This window comes from Sapajus apella, unplaced genomic scaffold, assembly GCF_009761245.1.
Source record: "Sapajus apella isolate SASKATOON/1434 unplaced genomic scaffold, GSC_monkey_1.0 scaffold38, whole genome shotgun sequence".
In the NCBI taxonomy this organism is placed as follows: Eukaryota; Metazoa; Chordata; class Mammalia; order Primates; family Cebidae; genus Sapajus; species Sapajus apella.
The window spans coordinates 11,038,700-11,051,575 of NW_022436978.1; the positions used below are offsets into that span (position 1 = coordinate 11,038,700).

Consider the following 12,876-nt stretch of genomic DNA (forward strand, 5'->3'; position numbering starts at 1 on the left):
TACATAAAAGAAAGACATAGAAACAGAGTTAATGGAATGAAATAAACCAATTGTCATAACCAGTTTCTAAACAAGCATAATAATATATCCTACTATATTATATTGTACTACATTTTATGTTTATTATATTACTGTAAAAACGGTGTGGGGGGGGGGTGCAGGTGACAGTCTTGAGACTTGGTTGAGATCAGAACCAGTCCCCTTTTACATTCCAAACTACCAACCCATGCGGATTGGACCACTTACGAACTGTCCCATTAGGGTGTTTTAGCAGTCCTGTCTAAGCCTAAGGGTAGAGACTAAGTCAAACAGCTACCCAAACAAAATCTAGAAAATGTTTCTGAAAATTCATATTCCTTGACTAAGTCATCAAGAGGAGAGCAAGAAGTCAGGAGCAGAGGAGGGAAAGTTGGAGCATCTGTGAGCATCCATCACGCATTCTCATGTTGCTGGTACAATGTACACCCTGTGCTCATCACTGGGCAGATGGCTTTCCAGGACCAGATAATTAGGCATACCTTACTCCCACCAACAAAAGGAAGTTTTCTTTATTGAGTAATTTGAAAAAAAAAAAAAAAAAAGAAAGAAGGAAAGAAAGAAATAGCGCTGATAGATATAAGGGATGATAACATTTGTCAGATTAGGAAAGAATGCCAAATTTATAAAAAGGGTTTCGTGGGGGAGAAATCCACAAGCCACAGCTTCAATTTCATTAGACTTTGCCCCTAGAATATTTTTATTCCCAATAGTGTACTACTCCTGTTTATGACACCAGGTATTTATCTTTACACTGCCCTAAAGACTGTCATTTTATGTCAATTAGAGTGGCAGGCCCAGCTAGTTAAAAAATAAAAAGAATGGAGAGGTCATTACAAAGTAAACCTGAAAACAAAGGAAAAAAGAAGGAAGAGGTAAAAAAGGAAAGTGAAGCCCCACAGATGAAAACAACCAAACCTATGAAGTTTAAATTCAGAATTATAATAAGCAATACTTAAAGTTACAAAATCAAATCTAAAAGAGCAGGAGTCTTTCAGAGTATTATCAAAGGACGAATATTCTAGCATCTCTGAGCAGTTTTCCATCAGTATCTGCCATGCTGGGATTCCACTCTTCGTTTGTGAACACAAGTGTCACTTTCTACAAAGTTTTCCTTGTGGCAGAGCACTTGAATAAAAATCCTGGGTTTTCTACATAATTTTAGAGTTCCCAAATCTAAAGAAGCTGCTGAAGGTCTGCAGTCTCTTTCCAGGTTTCAATCAAATGATTTCATAACTGGGTTTTGGATTACCAGCAAAAAAGACCCCGAATTATCATGTGTTTATGTCCCAGATGGGTCCAGCAACCACCCTTTCTGCTGCTGTGCAGAATAAGGAATGTAATACAGTATCATTATCTAATAGCCACCTAGAACAAGCTCTTCTTCTCTCATCAAAGGGGCACCAGGAAACAGAAGGCTAAATAATGAATCCTGGGTCAAGGCAGGCAGATAGCCTGAGGTCAGGAGTTCAAGACCAGCCTGGCAACATGGCAAAACCCTGTGTCTACTAAAAATACAAAAATTAGCAGCTAGGCGCGGTGGCTCACACCTGTAATCCCAGCACTTTGGGAGGCCGAGGCGGGTGGATCACGAGGTCAAGAGATCGAGACCATCCTGGTCAACATGGTGAAACCCCCGTTCTCTACTGAAAATACAAAAAATTAGCTGGGCATGGTGGCACGTGCCTGTAGTCTCAGCTGCTCGGGAGGCTGAGGCAGGAGAATTGCCTGAACCCGGGAGGCGGAGGTTGCGGTGAGCCGAGATCACGCCATTGCACTCCAGCCTGGGTAATAAGAGTGAAACTCCGTCTCAAAAAAAACCAAAAAAACAAAAAAACAAAAATTACCTGGGTATGGTAGCGTGCACCTGTAATTCCAGCTAGTTGGGGAGCTGAGGTAGGAGAATCACTTAAACATAAGAGGCAGAGGTTTCAGTGAGCTGAGATCCCACGACTGCACTCCAACCTGGGAGGCAGAGCAAGAGTGAGATTCCATCTCAAAAAAAAAAAAAAAAAAAAAAAAAGAAAAAAAAGAATTCTGGGTATGCTTCCTCTGTACCTTGGTTCATTATTTTCTTTTAAAAATTACTGTAATGAGCAAGCTTATGCTGCTGAAGGGAATGATTTTCTTTGCAGGGCTGTCGTGACAATAAATAAGCAGGCTTGTGTCAAGTGTGACACAGTACACTGTGGAAACTCTAATAGTCATTAGCTGGGGTGTGTGTGTGTGTGTTCTCTCCACTCAATCTTTTCTAATCCGTGATTGAGGTGTAAAAATCCAGTGATTATTCGATTATTCTCATTTAATAATGAAACAGCCTTTGCTCTCTCTTTATTCTCATTATGAGACAATATTTATTCAGGATCCTGTGAGTGCTAGGGGCTATGAACAAAATCTAGAAAAAATATAGTCTTCCTGATGAAATGTCCATTCAAGACTGACAGCACATGAAATAAAGTTCTTTCAGATGTTATCATTATAGAGTCCCAGAACATATGGGTCTCAGATCTAGTTGGAGAATTTCAGTAATACCCTATGGAGAACAAAGACTTAGGGTCAGAAGACCTGATTTCTTGTCCTAATTCTGCCTGTGTGACCACCTTATAATTATAACTGCCACCATCATAAGAACTACCACTGCCATTCACTTAATAGTGAACGTTTTCTCTGTGACAGGTATTAACTGCTCTACATTTATTATAATTTTCAATCTTCATAATGACTCTTTCAGACAGTGTTATTATTGCCCTTATTTAAGGAATGAGGAGCCTGAAACATAGATAAGTTAAAATACACCCACACAATTACACAGCAAGTAGGTAGGAGACAGGGATTCTAACGCACATCTATCACTCTTTAGAATCTAAAATTTAATGCCGACCGTGACCAAGTAACTTTCCTCCTCTGGGATTCAGTTTTATCATGTATAGGAAGGTAAAACCAGATGATCTGTAATCCCGTCCATATCTATCATATGATGGGTTTATAATCAATGCTAGCCTGACTCTGAAAAATATAAATCAAGCCAGTTTTTCAGAGAAAAGAATGGAGGTGGGTGGGCACCCATTAATAGAAAGTGGAACAAAGTGAGTAAGCGAGTGAGGCTCTTTAATGAAGAATATAACATCTTTGATTAGCACCTCCCAGCATCAGAAGACACATATCACAGCCAGGAGGCAGTGGGGCAGATCACATCCATCTAAATTAGAGAGTGTCATTATATAGTTCGTTCCCCGATGGAGACTCCGAAGCTACCTTCATGCTCAACTTTCCCTCACAACACCCACTTTTAAAAAGCAGAGGAGTCAGAAATGTCAGGCTGTCCTCGAAGGCAGCTCCCTGGGGCATTAGCTGCCTCTGTCTTATTAAATATAGTCAAGCATGACTCAGCTCCTCCATCAACTGTCTGGGAAGGAGAACATTTCATGCTGGTAGAAAATCACCTTAAGCAGAACAGTGGAAGGCGTTTAAAGTAGACAATTAGAGTCAGGTTGCTTATTACTCAAAATCAAATCACTCCTTTCCTATTCTAGACAGAAGGGCATAATCACAGCCAATAGGGAAACAGGGCTGCCTTTGCTTAGAACACATCAGAGCACCCTGTCACCTCCGGTTATAACTATCAGCCACTGAGACACCTCTTCTGTCTGGGTCACAAAGCAAGGTGAACTGTGGGTTATGGCATGTCCTTCAATCAGTGAAAACTTACCACATGCAACAGTTTATATTAGCTCCAGTGGGGGATAAAGATACAAGGAAGATATAGACTGTGCTCTCAAAGATCTCACTGTCCAGAAAGGGTGGAGAGTCAGGTAGACAATCACAACACAAAGCAAAATGAAGCAAGTGTCAAAAGGAAAAAATAAAGATGCAACATTTCATAGGAGGGCAGAAGACACTCTTAATTTGGACTTCAGGATGGCTGGAGCTCATTGGTGCCTTCACAGAAGACATGGCATCTTATTTAAGTCTGGAAAAAACACATAAAATGTGCACAGACAGATTCAAGGGGAGGAGTCCAGGCTAATGTGAACCATGATTAGTTAGTCCATCAGTCAGCTGGGGTTGGATCACAGGGTATGGGATGATTTCACAGAGTGAGAATGGTAAAGGGTCAATGAGACTCGGGTCAATCTGAATTAAGAACAAACTTTATCTTTGTGGCAACTGAGAGTCAAATGGTACTTAATGAATAAAGTGACACAATTTTTTTTTTTTTTTTTGGAGACGGAGTCTCACTCTGTTGCCCAGGCTGGAGTGCAGCGGCATGATCTCAACTCACTGCATCCTGCTTCTCCTGGGTTCAAGCAATTCTTCTGCCTCAGCCTCCCAAGTAACTAGGACTACAGGCACACGTTGCCACAGCCAGCTAATTTTTTGTATTTTAGTAGAGACGGGGTTTCACTGTGTTGCCCAGGCTGGTCTCAAACTCCTGAGCTCAGGCAATCCGCCTGTCTCAGCCTCCCAAAGTGCTAGGATTACAGGCGTGAGCCACTGCACCCAGCCTGAAGTGACACGTATTAATGACAACTAAGAGCAGAGATAAAAGATAGGCTGGGCATCATACTTGTGCCCTGAAGCTATCTGATGGGTCACACACATGTGAAACTCCGCATGTGTCAAGAATGAAACTTCTTTACCCATTTGTTATTAAATGAAGTCAAAAGAGACAATTATAGCAGACTGGCGAGGGAGCGGGGAGATGCAGCCAGGCTAATGGCTTCTGATGTGGCATTTTGCTTTTCACTTGTTAGAGTGGGGCACTGTGACTTATCAAGATGAGAAAGACTGCATTGTCTGGCATAGCTCCTTCTTTACCCCCTAATGCCCATCATCATCAAAGATAATACATGAGGCTGTAGAGAGGGAAGCCACTTTGTTACAGTTTGTAGGATGTAGTTAAACAGAGACTTTATTATTGCTCTCTTTGGGATCCTGGCCACAAAGTATTTTAATAAACAGAAACCTCAATAAGTGACAATACTCTGTAGTATAGCACACTATCTATACATACCTATGGCACTCAGGACATTATTTCATGGGTTCTAAATACTTGAATACCTGGATTCTCTTTCCAGCTACTCAAAGGCTCCTTGTTAACAGGCCAATGGTCATTTTCATCTTCATGGATGCCCCCACTGTGTCTGAAAAAATCTAGAAGTTCTATAAACATACTGAGTAGAACTAAGAGACTAGTAGGAGAGCCAATGATGGGCCCTGGAGCAAGATTTTTAAAATAACAAGAAAATTAAAGGTTAGCAAAGACAAACCACAAATGAGCTATTCAATACAGAACTCACTTTCAGAATATATACAGAACGCTCAAAAGTCAATGAAAGATATCAGCAACTTAATTTAAATAGGGACAAAATATTTTAACAGACACTTCAAAGGAGATATACATATGACAAAATGGCCCAAATCATTAGTCATTATATAAATGCAAATTAAAAATCACACAAGATACCACTGCAAAACTATTAGAATGGTTAGCATTTTAAAAAATTGAAAATAGCACGGGTTTGTGAAATGTGCAGCAGCTAGACTTTCCATTCATTGAAGACAGGAATGCAGAATTGAGTACAGCTACTTTGGAAAAGAGTTTGGCAGCCTCTTATTAGGTTAAACAGACACTTACCATAAGACCTAGCAATATCAGTCCTAGGTGACAAAAACTTGTGTTGAGACAAAGCCTGTACACAGATGTTTACAGCAGCCTTAATCATAATAGCCAAAAGCTTGAAGCAATCAAATATCCTATAACTAATGAATGAATAAATAACTGTGGCATATCCATACGATGGAATGCTACTCGGTAACAAGGAATGAACTTCTTATACTTAAGATAATATGGGTGTACCTCAAATGTGTCATGGTAAGTGAAAGAAGCCAGACCAGTACGATTCTATCTATCTGATATTCTGAAAAAGGCAGAATTATAGGAGCAGAAAATGATTAGTGGTTACCAGGGACTGGGGTTTGGGGAACTTCACAGTGTCAGCATGAGAGAAATTTGGGGGGGATAGGGACTTTTCTGTACCTAAATTGTGATGTTTGCTACATGGTTGTATGCATTTGTCAAAATTCATGGACTTCTTACACCCAAAAACTCAATTTGACTATATGCAAATAAGAGTAAATAAAAATGAAAATAAATTTTAAAAGGTTCAGTTCCCACTTCTTATTTAGAGACTTGGCTTTACTTGTAACAACTGGGCAGAGGCAATTATTTAGTCATAGGCCCATTCTTCATTGCCATTTCTCACGCATCAAATCACACAAATTCTTCATGGCCTAAATTGGACATTACACTTCAGGATATAGATGGCTGTCCTCAGTTTGAAGCAGCTTCTCTCACTTTGAAACCAATATAGTTGTTTCTCTGAATCTCTCTTATGATACTAACCACTTTGTGCCTTGCATAATTGTTACTTGAGCCCAATCCACTGCTAGATTGTGAGTTCAAAGAGAGGGCTTTAGTCCTGCTCATCCACCACAGTGCCCAGCACACAGAGTTTGGTAGATATTTGTTTCTAAATCGGGTAGCATGAGTGCTGTTTGTACACAGTGAAAACAGAGATCAGGAACTACACAGAAAGAAAAGTCTATGCTTCCTCAGAACTCTCTGACATAAATACTGTGTTATCTCATAGAAAATAATCTCATAGCTGATTTAAAGAATTAAGTGTTACCCATTTATTATATCTTTTCATTCATTCACTATTTACTGAGCACCTACTAAGTGCAAAGGCTTTGCTACACATTAAAGATACAGAGGTAAATAAATCTGCCTCTTCTCATGGAGCTTTCATTCTAGAGAAGGTCACAGACTAATTAATTAAGTAGTTAAATAAATACGCAATTAACAACAATTGCTATTGGAATGATTACTATGAAAAACAAGTATAGGGTATAAAGTGGATATAATAACAGGGATCTTACTTAGTCTGAGAAGTCAGCAATTAGGCAGGAGATGGGATGTTCCTTGATAAATCGACTTTTGAGCTGAGTGCACTAGAATGAAGATAGCCGGGCGCGGTGGCTCACGCCTGTAATACCAGCATTTTGGGAGGCTGAGGTGGGCAGATCATGAGGTCAAGAGATCGAGACCATCCTGGCCAACATGGTGAAACCCCGTCTCTACTAAAAATACAAAAAAAGTAGCCAGGCATGGTGGCATGTGCTTGTGGTCCCAGCTACTCGGGAGGCTGAGGCGGAAGAATCCCGTGAACCCAGGAGGCGGAGGTTGCAGTGAGCCGAGATTGGGCCACTGCACTCCAGCCTCGTGACAGAGCAAGACTCCATCTAAAAAAAAAAAAAAAATGAAGATGAGGGGGGCTAAGTTGAGAGGAGAGTGTGTGAAGAAAGAACTTAGGTGAGAAAGGGAATAGTACATGTGAATTTCTGGAAGAACCTCAAAAACTTCATTGCCAGGGACAAGAACAGTGGAATATGAAGAAGCTGAAGCAACATGTAGGAACCTGAAAATATCAGATCACATAGGCCACTGTAAGGGACTTAAATTCAATTCTAAGAATAATGGGAAATACTTCCAGAGTTTTCCACAGAGGAGACACCTGATTTAATTTACTATTTGAAATAGGTAACACTGGTTGCTGTGTGAAGAATGAACTGTAGAAAGAAAAAGTGAAGGAGAAACAGCTAGTTAGGAAGTTGCTGCAGAAAAAATCACGAATGTGCCAGGCATGATGGTTCACACCTGTAATCCCTGCACTTGGGAGGCCAAAGTGGGTGGATCGCCTGGGGCCATGAATTTGAGATCAGCCTGACCAACATGGTGAAACCCTGTCTCTACTAAAAATACAAAATTAGCCTGGGTGGTGGTGGGCACCTGTAGTCCCAGCTACTTGGGAGGCTGAGGCTGGAGGGCTGGAGAATCACTTGAATCTGGGAGGCAGGTTGTAGTGAGCCAAGATCACGCCATTGCACTCGAGCCTGGGCAACAAGAACGAAACTCCATCTCAAAAGAAAAAAAGGAGAGAGAGAGAGAGAGAGAGAGAGAGAAGAAAAGAAAAGTTAAAGAATGAGATTATGTGGCTTGGACCAGGATACTTAAGATGGAGAGGAGCAGATAGAGCCACATGGAAAATGAGCAAAGATAGATTGATCAAAAACGTAAAGAAAAAGAAAGGCAACTTGGTTCAGAGGCTCTTGAATCTCAAAGTATGGAATGCTAGTTTGTAAGAGCCAATAGCTAAGCAAATTAACAGATGTGGAAACAGATTCAGAGAGGTTAAGTAGCTCGCCCAAATTCACCCAATAAATTAGCAACAAAACTGAATTGCAGTCTCAACATCTTTTATATTCCTTATGTTATTCCTCATATTTATGTCTTTTAGAACCTAACTTTGACCTCTGCTTTGTTTTTCATTTTTAAAACACAGTATTGGTGCCATCCACGAGCCCCGGTGAATAGCAGGGGCCCTGATACAGTTAGACATGGAACAGATAATATATAAAGAAGCATGAAGTAAAGAACAGGGACTATTTTGCTCCTTATCATATCCTAATGCCTATCAAATACCTGGCTCACGGAAATACCACAAACAATCACTGTTGAATGAATAAATTTTATTTTCCCATCTTTCTTTAGTAAATATGTACCCCAAAACTTAAAGTATAATAAAAAAAGAAAAGAAAAATACAATAGAAAAATAATACAAGCCTCGACTGATTTAGAGTCATCAAAATCAGGGTAGGTAGCAGAGAATCACAGAATCATAAACTGGTTGTAAAGCAACTGGTTTTGAAAAATAAGCTACAATCTACTTTTGAATTCTTAAACAACTGATATATAACTGAACATCTGAATTTTGCAAAAACTCTGATGGGCAAGGGTTTGCTCACATTTGGCAATATGGATTCTTGTAAGCAAGCACACACCTTCCAAGGTAAAAAGTCTCTATCCTAATCTCATAATACAGAGCACCAATTGGTGCTTACCTATCTGCCAAGTATGTGGTATCTGTTTCTAGGCTCATCTGACTGAGCATCTGCTTCCTTATTTGCTTTTACTGGTTACAGAAAACTTTAGATTCATTCTCTCACTGGATCTCCAAAACAGTTCTGTGGGGCAAGCAGAGCTGATATTATCAGCTTCATTTTATAGATAAGGACACTGAGAGTCACACAGAGCCAGGATTTGACTTGGGTCCAGGGTTTGCTTCTCTGCCTTATACATTGTGAATTACCCAGGGCATGTTTTGATCCAGAACATTTTCTGAGTTCCCATAGCACTGAGATTTATATTTGTTACACTAACAAAAAAGGAAACACTCAGATGCCCCTTTACTGAATCAGAGATTAAAGGGCTGAATCCTCTGAAGACCTCTGAATTCACAGTGACCTCTTCTGCTGTTTCTTTTAAAAAACCACCTTATTGAGGCATGATTGACATAAAAAAGCTGTACATATTTGATGTGCACAAAGTGATGAGTTTGAAGATACATACACGGACAAGAAACCATCATCACAATCTATGCCATGATCATATACATAACCTCTAAAAGTTTGCTCCTGCCCTATTATGTATTCATTTATTTATTAATTATTTTAGTGATTAGAACACCTTATATAAGATTTAATTTCTTAGCAAACTTTTACGTATACAATACAGAAGTGTTACAGGCACTATGGTGTACAGTAGATTTCTAGGACTTACCATGCATAACTGAAACTTTGCATCCTTTGATTAACAGCTCTCCATTTCTCCCCCTCCTCAGCCTCTGGCAACCACCATTCTACTCTCTGCTTCTATGAGTTTAACTATTTTGGATTCTTCATATAAATAGCATCATGTAGTGTTTCTCCTTCTGTGCCTGGCTTACTTCAGTTAGCATAATGTCCTCCAGGTCCATGCATATGGCAGGATTTCCTCCTTTTTTAGGACTGACTGATATTCAATTGTATGCTATAATGCCTTCTCTTTATCTATTCTAGAAAACCACTATGGAAGTGTTGCCAAATAATTAAAAATAAGAGTAGCATTTGATCCAGCAGTCCCATATCTAGACAGATATTCACTGGAGCTGAAATCAGCTGAGTATGAAAGTTGAACAGGAGATACATGAAAGCTGAAAAAAGTTGAACATAAGATGTGCACACGAGTTGTTCTCCGTTTACACAAGAGCGCAAATACCTCAAAGAGGTATATACTTCAAAATACTTCAAAAAGACATTTACAGTGGTACAGTTACCTTGGAAAATGTCAGTTCTTCAAAATATTAAGCATAGAGTTACCATAACTCAGTAATTCAACTTATAGCTATATACCCAACAAAACTAAAAACATACAAGCAAAAACTTGTACACATATGTCCATAGCAGCATTATTCATGATAGTCAAAATCTGGAAACCACACACAGGTCCATCAGAGATGAGTAATATTTATCAATTATGATTCAATTCAATGATGAATATTATTCATTACTAAAAAATAACGTAGTGATACATGCTATATCATAGATGTACCTTGAACACATTGCATTAAGTGCAAACTAAATCAATCACAAAATGCCACATATAATATCAACCCATGTATACGAAACATCCAAAATAGGCAAATCTATAGAGACAGGAAGTAGACTAGTGGTTGCCTAGGGCTTAGGGAGGGGAGAATGGGTTGTGGATTTGGCTGCTAATCCTCAGGGCTTCCTTTTGGGGTGATGGAATGTTCTAAAATTAGATTGTTGTGATGGCTGCATGACTAATGTGTCTGTTTTTATTGCTTGTAATACAAGGAATCTTTAGAAAAAATATAAAATAAAAGATGTCCTCAGTAATAAAAGGGTAGATATCCCTTGGGTCTGCCAGGAGAAAAGAATCATGGGCTTGAGAACAGAGGACAAAACATTGAGTTCTGGTTCTTCTACTTCCTATATGTAAAACTATGTCTAAACCACCTAATCTCTCCAGGCTTCTATTTCCTTATTTGTGAAATGAGAATAATAATATATTTTACAATGTTATTCTAAGATCAAATAATGTAAGCATTTTAATACTATAAAATGCTATTTGATATTATTCATCACTATAATGGTTAGTGAATATAATGGTTAGTGAATATAATGGTAATGTGAACTGTAGCTGGCACACAGTGTAAGCCTAACACAACGTATGTTTATTGCATAGAGAAATGAAGGAATGCCGATGGATAAAGGAGGAAGTACTCATTTGCTTAACACATGCATAACCATGCCTACACATATTGAAATGTTGACAACTAGCTTAGTATACTCTGTAGTACGGAGCTCTTAAAAGCAAAACCAAAAACAAACAAAACAGAAAGCTGCCTGTAATGAAGAGAAATGTTTAAATGAGTAGATAAAGCAGGTAAGAATCAGAGTGTATTGATAGGTTTCGGGCTAAGCATCTGATATGGTTTGGCTGTGTCCCCACCCAAATCTCATCTTGAATTGTAGTTCCCATAATCCCCATATGTCATGGGAGGGATCTAGTGGGAGGTAATTGAATCACGGTGGTGGTGGGGAGGGTTATCCATGCTGTTGTCATGATAGTGAATACGTCTCATGAGATCTGATGGTTTTATAAAGGGCAATTCCCCTGCACATGCTTTTTGGCCTGCTGGCATGTAGGACATGCCTTTGCTTCTCCTCCACCTTCCTCCATGATTTTGAGTCCTCCCCAGCCACATGGAACTGTGAGTCCATTAAATTTCTTTTTCTTTATAAATTACCCAGTCTCTGTTATGTCTTTATTAGCAACTTGGGAACAGACTAATACAGTACCCAATATTAGTAGACTGATGGAGGAAAGTGGGGAGTTGCTAATTTCAAATTCCAAGTATTTGGGTAGCTAATGCTTATTTTCTTGACATGACACACTAACAAATACAGAAAGATGAGCCATGGTTATAACGCAGGAAAATCTATGGCAATATCTATTTTCCCTCAGAAAGCTTCTAATTTAGTAGTCTACCAAGGTCATTTCATGAATATTGAAATTATCTCTGTGCTAGAAAAGTTATCACCATATCAATTTACAGATAGAAACAAAGAGCCAAGGCTTAAACTATCATACCTGTCACAATTGCCTCTTGCTTGCCATCCCGAGGATTACAACAGTTCAGATCTATATACTTTCTTATTTCTAAAAATTAAGTTACCCTTTACTTCTAAATATAAATTTAACTAGATTGAAATACAGTCAGATAATAAGTACTTTTATTTTTAAATTATTTTTAATTTCAACTTTTATTTTAGATACAAGCTACACATGCAGGTTAGTAAAATGTGACTATTGCATGATCCTGAAAGTTTGGGGTACAGATACCCGATAGGTAATTTTTCAACCTGTGCCCTCTTCCCTCCTCTCTCTAGTAGTCTGCAGTGTCTATTGTTCCCATGTTGATGTCCACATGTGCTCAATGCTTAGCTCCCTTTGCAGCAATATTCATGCAGTTGGAGGCCATAATCCTAAAGTAATTAATATAGTAACAGAAGATAAAGTTATTTTAAAAGGGAGGGAAATAAACCCAAACATAATTCTACTTTTCAAAGATAATCATGGTTAAGATTTGGGTGTAGGCTGGACATGGTGGCTCACACCTATAATCCCAGTACGTGGGTAGGCCAAGGCAGGAGGATCACTCAGGAGGATCTCCTGAGGCCAGGCATTCAAGATTAACCTGGGCAACATGGCAAGACCCCATCTCCACAAAAAAAAAAAAAAAAAAGAAAGGAAGAAAGGAAGAAAAGAAAGAAAGAAAAAGAAAGAAAGAGAGAGAAAGAAAAAGAAAGAAAGAAAGAAAAAAGAGAGAAAGAAAGAAAGAGAAAGAAAGAAAAAGAAAGAAAGAAAGA

General features: G+C 39.0%; 1 protein-coding gene across 8 annotated transcripts in view; it reads right to left on the bottom strand.

The window, feature by feature from the left end:
- IL1RAP (interleukin 1 receptor accessory protein) overlaps positions 1 to 12,876 on the bottom strand; it is a 150,213-nt gene that overhangs the window by 74,198 nt on the left and 63,139 nt on the right. The window contains exon 1 of one of the 8 annotated variants that reach the window (XM_032298252.1): positions 6,979 to 7,113. The exons of the other annotated variants lie outside the window; for them this stretch is intronic. The gene's annotated coding sequence lies outside the window, so the exon portion shown is untranslated. Of the gene's footprint in view, positions 1 to 6,978; positions 7,114 to 12,876 lie in introns of those variants that run through there. 8 annotated transcript variants of the gene reach the window in all.